This window comes from Palaemon carinicauda, chromosome 34 (genome assembly GCF_036898095.1).
Source record: "Palaemon carinicauda isolate YSFRI2023 chromosome 34, ASM3689809v2, whole genome shotgun sequence".
In the NCBI taxonomy this organism is placed as follows: Eukaryota; Metazoa; Arthropoda; class Malacostraca; order Decapoda; family Palaemonidae; genus Palaemon; species Palaemon carinicauda.
In genome coordinates, this window is record NC_090758.1 from 24,097,304 (window position 1) to 24,104,803 (window position 7,500).

Here is a 7,500-nt window from a genome sequence, read left to right on the forward strand (position 1 = left end):
TATGGTCCGTCAACACTTCAACCTGGAGAGAACTAGATAAGTAAATAGAAAAATGGGTTACGCTCTTCACCAGAGCCAAAGCTTCCTTCTCTATGGTGGAATACCTTCTTTCAGCCGGGAGTAACTTTTTACTGAAATAAGATACAGGGTGCATTTCCCCCTCATCATCTCTCTGAAACAGAACTCCTCCAACACCCACGTCACTGGCATCCACCGCCAAAATAAAAGGTTTATTAAAATTGGGAGAGCTAAGAATTGGTTCCGAGACTAATACCGATTTCAAATTAGAAAATGCTTTTTCACATTCTGTACTCCACAAAAACTTAGTGTTCTTTTTCAATAGATTAGTTAAAGGCTGGGCGATGTCAGCAAAATTCTTCAGGAACCTCCTGTAATACCCTAACATGCCAAGAACTTTGCGGACATCACGGACATTACGCGGCTGAGGAAGGTTGGCTATAACCTCAATATTAGCATGTTTAGGAGCAACCTTCCCCAAACCAACCTCATGACCCAGATACGTCACTACAGCCTTACCAAACTCACACTTATCGATGTTTACAACCAAACCAGCCTTTCGTAAAACCTGAAAGAGTTTTCTTAACCTTTCAACATGGGTTTTCCAGTCCTGACTATATACCACCAAGTCGTCAATATATATTTCGGTACCCTCCAGCCCGCATATCACTCTATTCATAAGGCGCTGGAACGTACAGGCTGCATTTTTCAAACCAAAAGGCATCACCTTACACTCGTATAACCCATTGGGGGTGACAAATGCCGAAATCTCACGGGCCCTGTGAGACAATGGCACCTGCCAATAACCCTTCAATAAGTCTAATTTCGTTACAAATTTGGCATTACCTATTCGGTCTATTAAATCGTCAATCCGGGGAAGAGGGAAACTGTCACTCTTTGTTACCTGATTAACCCTACGGTAGTCAACACACATTCTATAATTACCATCAGGTTTCTTTACCAGAACAATAGGAGAACTCCAAGGACTTGAACTGGGTTGAATAAGATTGTGGTCCAGCATATACTGTACCTCCTTCTCGACTACTTTGGCTTTTTCTGGGTTCAGGCGGTAAGGAGCCTGCTTTACTGGAAGAGCATTACCAACCTCAACATCATGTTCAAGCCATGAAGTAAGCCCTGGAGCCTCTCTAAACACTTCTGGAAAAGCTGTTATCAAACATAACAAATCTTTCTTCTGGACTTCATCCAGATGTTCCAACAAAACATTTGCCTTATTAAAAATCTCAACCTTAGTTCTTAAATTCTCTACAGTTTCATGGTCATCAATATTATCATAAAATACAGTAGCTAGAGGACATGGCATTTCATAAACAATATTTAATGGACTTAGATTTCTACCTTCATATTTCTTTAACCTATTAATGTGAAAAATTCTACTCTTCCTAGTAGAACCTGGGGAATCTAATTCGTAGTTAAAGTCAGACACCTTTCTTATTACCTTCCATGGACCTTTAAATCTGGGTTTCAGAAAACTATCAGGGTCCATATCTAAAACCAGAACCAGATCTCCAGATTCGAAAGAACGACTAACTGCCTTACGATCATGGAATGCTTTCATACTAGCCTGGGAAGCTTCCAGATTACCTTTGGCAAACTTCCAGGCACCACTCAATTTATTTTTCAAATTAGATAAAAATATATTAAGATTTTGAATTTGTTTTCGTCCCCCAATCAACACTTCAAATAACACTTCTAAAAGACCTCGAACCTCATGACCATACACCAATCTGAAAGGAGAAACACCAGTCGATTCATTTGGGTGAGTTCTTATTGCAAATAACGCATAAGGTAGTTCCTTATCCCAACTACTCTCCCTTTCATAACAGTACTTGCCAATTATACTTTTTAAGGTTTGGTGGAACCTTTCCACAACCCCTTGACTTTCAGGATGGTATGGGACACTGGTGATTTGCTGAATGGCCAGTTCAGCACACCTGTCCTTAAAGTACTTGGAAGTAAAGTTAGTACCACAATCTGATTGAATGGTACAAGGTAACCCATAACGACAAAAATATTCTACTAACTTTTCCCAGACAGCCTTTGACGTTACTTTCCTAAGAGGGAAAGCCTCTGGGAACCGAGAAGCCCTATCCATCACAGTTAATAAGTACATATATCCCGATTGAGTTCTAGGTAAAGGACCAACCACATCAATGACAATCTCAGAAAATGGTTCACCAATTACAGGGATGGGTTTTAATGGAGCTTTTCGCAATACCTGATTAGGTTTACCCATGACCTGGCACGTTACACAAGTTCGCAAGAACTGCTTAATACACCTTTTCATGTTAGGCCACCAAAAAAGCTTGGTTAATCTCTTAAAAGTTTTTGTTACCCCAAAGTGTCCCGAGAAAGGATCCTCATGAGCTAACTGCAGCAATTCGTCTCTGAATTGTTTAGGTACCAAAATCTGCTTATGATACTCTGAGGATTCCATAAGAGCAGAACGGCTTAATCTACACAATAATCCTCTCTCCGATACAAAACATGGCTTAGAAATATCATCCCCTCAGTTATTTCCACATCAAATTCATCATGCTGAGCTTTTATAAAATCAGCCCTATTCCATGCTCTAACTACCTTACTACTACCACTACTTCCTACTGACTCGAGCCTTCCTACTGCTACATCTACTTGAACAGGGTCTAAATGTAAATCCTCTCCGTCCATCAAGAGGTTACGCCCTTTCCTCTGGGAGCGAGTAGTTACAGCAATGGGTAATTTATTTAAAGTTAAAATGGGAAACAATTCTTGTCCCTCCACATTACACAAGTCATTTCCTAGGATACCATCTATCCCAGGTATAGGTAGTTTATCAACAATGGCCAGATTAATATTCTTTACGACACCCAATATGTCAATCTCTCCTTCAACCACAGGAGCCGACACAACAGTGTCCGGAAAACCACTTAAAATAATATAGTTAGCGATCTTCACGTTAAGAGGTAACCTACTTCTTAACAATAAAGATCGAGCAGCACCTGTATCCCTCAAAAATTTTATATTTATAACTTCCTTCTCAAATCTCAGCTTACCTGGCCAAATATACTTATTAAATGACAGTCACATGGGGGAATCATTCTCTTTATTACCTTTGTTACCATTTTCTTCATTCTCTACAGATTGTTGAGAAGCCTTAACATTATTCACCACAGCAATAGGAGAAGTAGTCTGCCTCTGTAAATACCTCTGACGAGCAAAACAATTAGCTTGGATGTGTACTGTCTTATTACACCAGTAACAGGCTCTACTTCCCACACCACTTGTTATAGTACGACTAGGATGAGCATTATTAGTTTTTGCAGAATTCCTATCTACAAAATTACCACTAGGATACAGTTTGGTTGATTTTTTACCTGGAAAATTGGAATTTGCTCTAGAGTTAGAGTAAGCCTGGAAATTAGAATTATTTTGGTTAACAAACACTTTCTTTTTACTCTCCCAGTTACCCTTGACCACAGGAAAATTACCCCTGACGTTCTCAGTACCAACCTTATGGGTCAATATATATTCATCACTCAACTGAGCAATTCTAGGAAAAGAAGTCACTTTCAAGTCTTCTAAATGAACTCTTAAATCTTTAGCACACGATTTTTTAAAATCTTCAATCAATATCAACTCTTTCAAAGCCGCCAAAGTAGTTACTTGGCGACTCTTGAGCCAATCATCAAAATGTTCCTGCTTTACACGAGCAAACTCCACATAAGTCATGTTCGGGGTTTTGTTAAAATTCCTAAACCTCTGCCTGTAGGCCTCGGGAACCAAATCATAAGCTTTTAATATCAAAGCTTTCACTTTCTCATAATCCCGAGATACTTGCTCCTCTATGGCATTATAAACCTTCTGAGCCTTGCCCAGTAAGCGACATTGAATCAACACTGTCCAGACCTCCCTAGGCCAAGACAACCTAGAAGCAACCCTTTCGAAAGCCTTAAAGAATTCAGGCACATTCTCCTCAGTAAAACAAGGTACAAGTTTTAGAGCATCCCCAAAGCTAAACTTTTCCCCAATATCTTCATGGATGCGGGTACTTTCACACTTCTTACCTTGCTGGATCTTGGCCAGCTCTAACTGCATGCTAAGCATCGTTCTCTCATGAGCTCTGATTCTCTCAAACTCCTCAAACTCTAACTTCTTTAGTTCTAACATGTTCTGGAAATCCTTAACTAGTGGCTTATTTTCTCCTTTGACCGAACGAGTAGGAACAGCTGGAGACACATTATCAGTACGAGGAACCCCCTCAGTCTGACTTTTACCATCAGGCAGACTGCCATACCCTTCAAAAATCAGTTCACATTGAGACGGATCCTGAAAAAGACTCAATCCCGGAGCCCCTTCTACATCAGACTCACTCATGATTTCACTAGCTAATTCATCAGCAGTTTGTTTAAGTTCACACAGCCTATTCTTGACCATATTATATATGTCCTTTTTCAATTCCCTATTTGTCAAAGAAATGCCTAACGACCTAGCACAAGCTTTCAAATTTTCTTTAGTCAAAGCACCCAAATACCTAACACAATCCTCAGAAGCCAAAAATTCGGCAGGGTTAAACTCTACATCAGACATAATGAAAAGGAAAAGAAGGAAGGTGGTGAAGCACAACAAAAATAAATACTGAAAAATCTCACCCAGAGCACAGTCTGGTAACTCGCACCACCGATTGAGTTTGTCCTGGATCCTGTCACGGTCGCCAAAATATGTTACGAACTCCCTCTAGAAGGAAGCCATAACGGGTTCTTTTATCTTATTCACAAACCCAGTGACAAAAACTCAAATCAGTAAGAACGAGGAAAACCAGAAAGACAAGGGCAAAAATTTCACAATATTTATTACAACAATAAAGGTACTAACACTGATGGCCCACAAAAAGTAATAAATTTATTAAGTACAAAATGCCATCGATTAACTCAATGAGTCACCTAATGCTAAAACTAAACCCTACTCATAGTGAGGAAATCAAATCTTAAAATGTTAAGGTACCCAAAAGCCTTTACCCACCACGCTAACCTATTACTAAACAGAAAGGAAAGAAGTGGGAGAACATACAAAAAGAAACAATAATCCTACCTATATCACAATCTAAAACCTTAATATTAAAGTACATAATCTTACAACACTCATATTAAACCTTCATCTGCTTTGACAATAGTTAAAGGCACAAATATATTGGTCCTATGACACAGACCGGTACTGATATAGACGAGTCCATCTGCTGCTCAAAAATATGGTCACAAGTCGTCACTCTCATCAGCAGAACAGCCCTTCACAACCGTTGGTGGATATACACTTTCAGTCTATGGCTCGACAAAATACAGGGGATTTTCCTCTTACCTGAGAGAAGCCTCCCTACTTGCTCCAACAAGACCACTCTGGTGCTGATACAGGAGATATATCCATCCAAGATGAAAAAGGCTCTCGAGCCCTGCTCTACACAAAACTGCCAATGTCCAAGTTAAGCAGTAGAACACTTGAATCACAGTTGCAAGTCTTGTTCTCGCACGTAGCTTCACAGGTAAACTGCCTTCCACATTAAGAAGCAGCTCAATGACAAATTGTATATATAATCCACAAAAGCAGATCAGCAGCTCCAGAGTCTTCAACGGCCTTGAACTCGACTCCCGAGAATACTTTAGGAGAGTCACAAGTCACCTCTCCTTACAACACTCCCAGTCACCACAAAGAAAAATAAAAGTTAAAAATTTGCCAAGGAAGTAAAAATACTGAGGAAGGCCGCACTTCAAAATGCACTCAATAGATGGCGCCACAAAACTTAAGCTTTTTCAACCAAAGCAAATTAAACATTACATTTAAACCAAAGCAAATATGTACTAATATAAAACCAACAGCAAAATACTTAATTTAGCTTTACAAAATTGTAAACAAAATAAAAATGAAAGCCATCAGTGCAAAAAGGCAAAACAACAAAATTTTACTTTAAAATTACGTTACTGCCTGACATATATATATATATGTGTATATATATATATATATATATATATATATATACACATCAGTGGAACCTATACATACGATCTTAATTCGTTCCAGAAACTGCTTTGTATGTTAAAAAATCGTATGTTGTATCAAATATTCCCATAATAATACATTGTAATTTGTATAATTTGTTCTATAGCCCAAGAACATATAATAACTTCTTGATAAATTACTACATATAATTACACAAAACAATAACATAATTGCGTAATATGAAAGAAGGATCTAAAAAGGATAATTATAAAGAATTAATATATAGAAAATTTGTTTTTAAAGTCACTTTACATTAGCGACAGGCCAACGCAGGTGTAGGAATTGTTACGCAGGAGTAGACGGATGATCGGCGAAAATGTAGACATGGTGTTAACATGTTCTTTAAATAAATACTCTCTCTCTCTCTCTCTCTCTCTCTCTCTCTCTCTCTCTCTTGTTCTTCTTCACTGTTAGTGTCAGAGATGTCTATTAATTTTTTCAGAGAGAGAGAGAGAGAGAGAGAGAGAGAGAGAGAGAGAGAGAGAGAGAGATATGATTTTTAACAGCGTCAACGAGTTGAAAGACAATTAAATGTAACTAAAAAAGAAATATCAGCAAATCTGAATTCCTTTATTAACTAAAAGAAATATCGATACAAACACACTCGTGTGCGTAAGCACAAACACACTCACACATGTGTAGGAATTCCTATGCAGGAGGAGACACGATCAGCGAGGAGTAGACATTGTGACTGCGATAACATACCGTAACTTACACTGCGGAAACTTTGATCTAACTTAGCTTATTATTATTTTTTTTTTAATTTTCATATTTTATATTTTTGACCGTTTTTTCTTTTGATTTTTAATTTTCCTCACTTTCAGTGACGAGTTACGGTACGTTATCACAGTCAGCATCTCTACCTCCTCCCTGACCGTTTGTCTCCTACTGCATAACAATCCTACACCTGTGTGTGTGTGTGTATGTGCATACGCACACGAGTGTGTTTGTAACAATATTTTTTTAGTTAATAAAGTAATTCAGATTTGCCGTTATTACTTTCTTAGTTACATTTAATTGTCTTTCAACTCGTTGACACTGTTAAAAATTAAATGTACACAACACATTTCTGTTTAATCTCTCTCTCTCTCTCTCTCTCTCTCTCTCTCTCTCTCTCTCTCTCTCGTAAAAAAATAATAGACGTCTCTAACACTAAAACAGCGAAGAAGAACAAGAGAGAGAGAGAGAGAGAGAGAGAGAGAGAGAGAGAGAGAGAGATTTTATTAAAAGAACATGTTAATGCTATGTTTAGAGAGAAACAGAAAAAGAGAGAGAGGACTTTTTTAAAAGAGCTTGTTAATGTTATCTTAGTTTTCTTTGCTTCACTTTTTTTCTTTCTTTCTGTTCATCACGCTGTCCCTTCTCACAAATGATCGTTGCCAACATTCTCTTTCTCCTTTATCCCTATCAACAAAAGGCGTTCTATCTCTT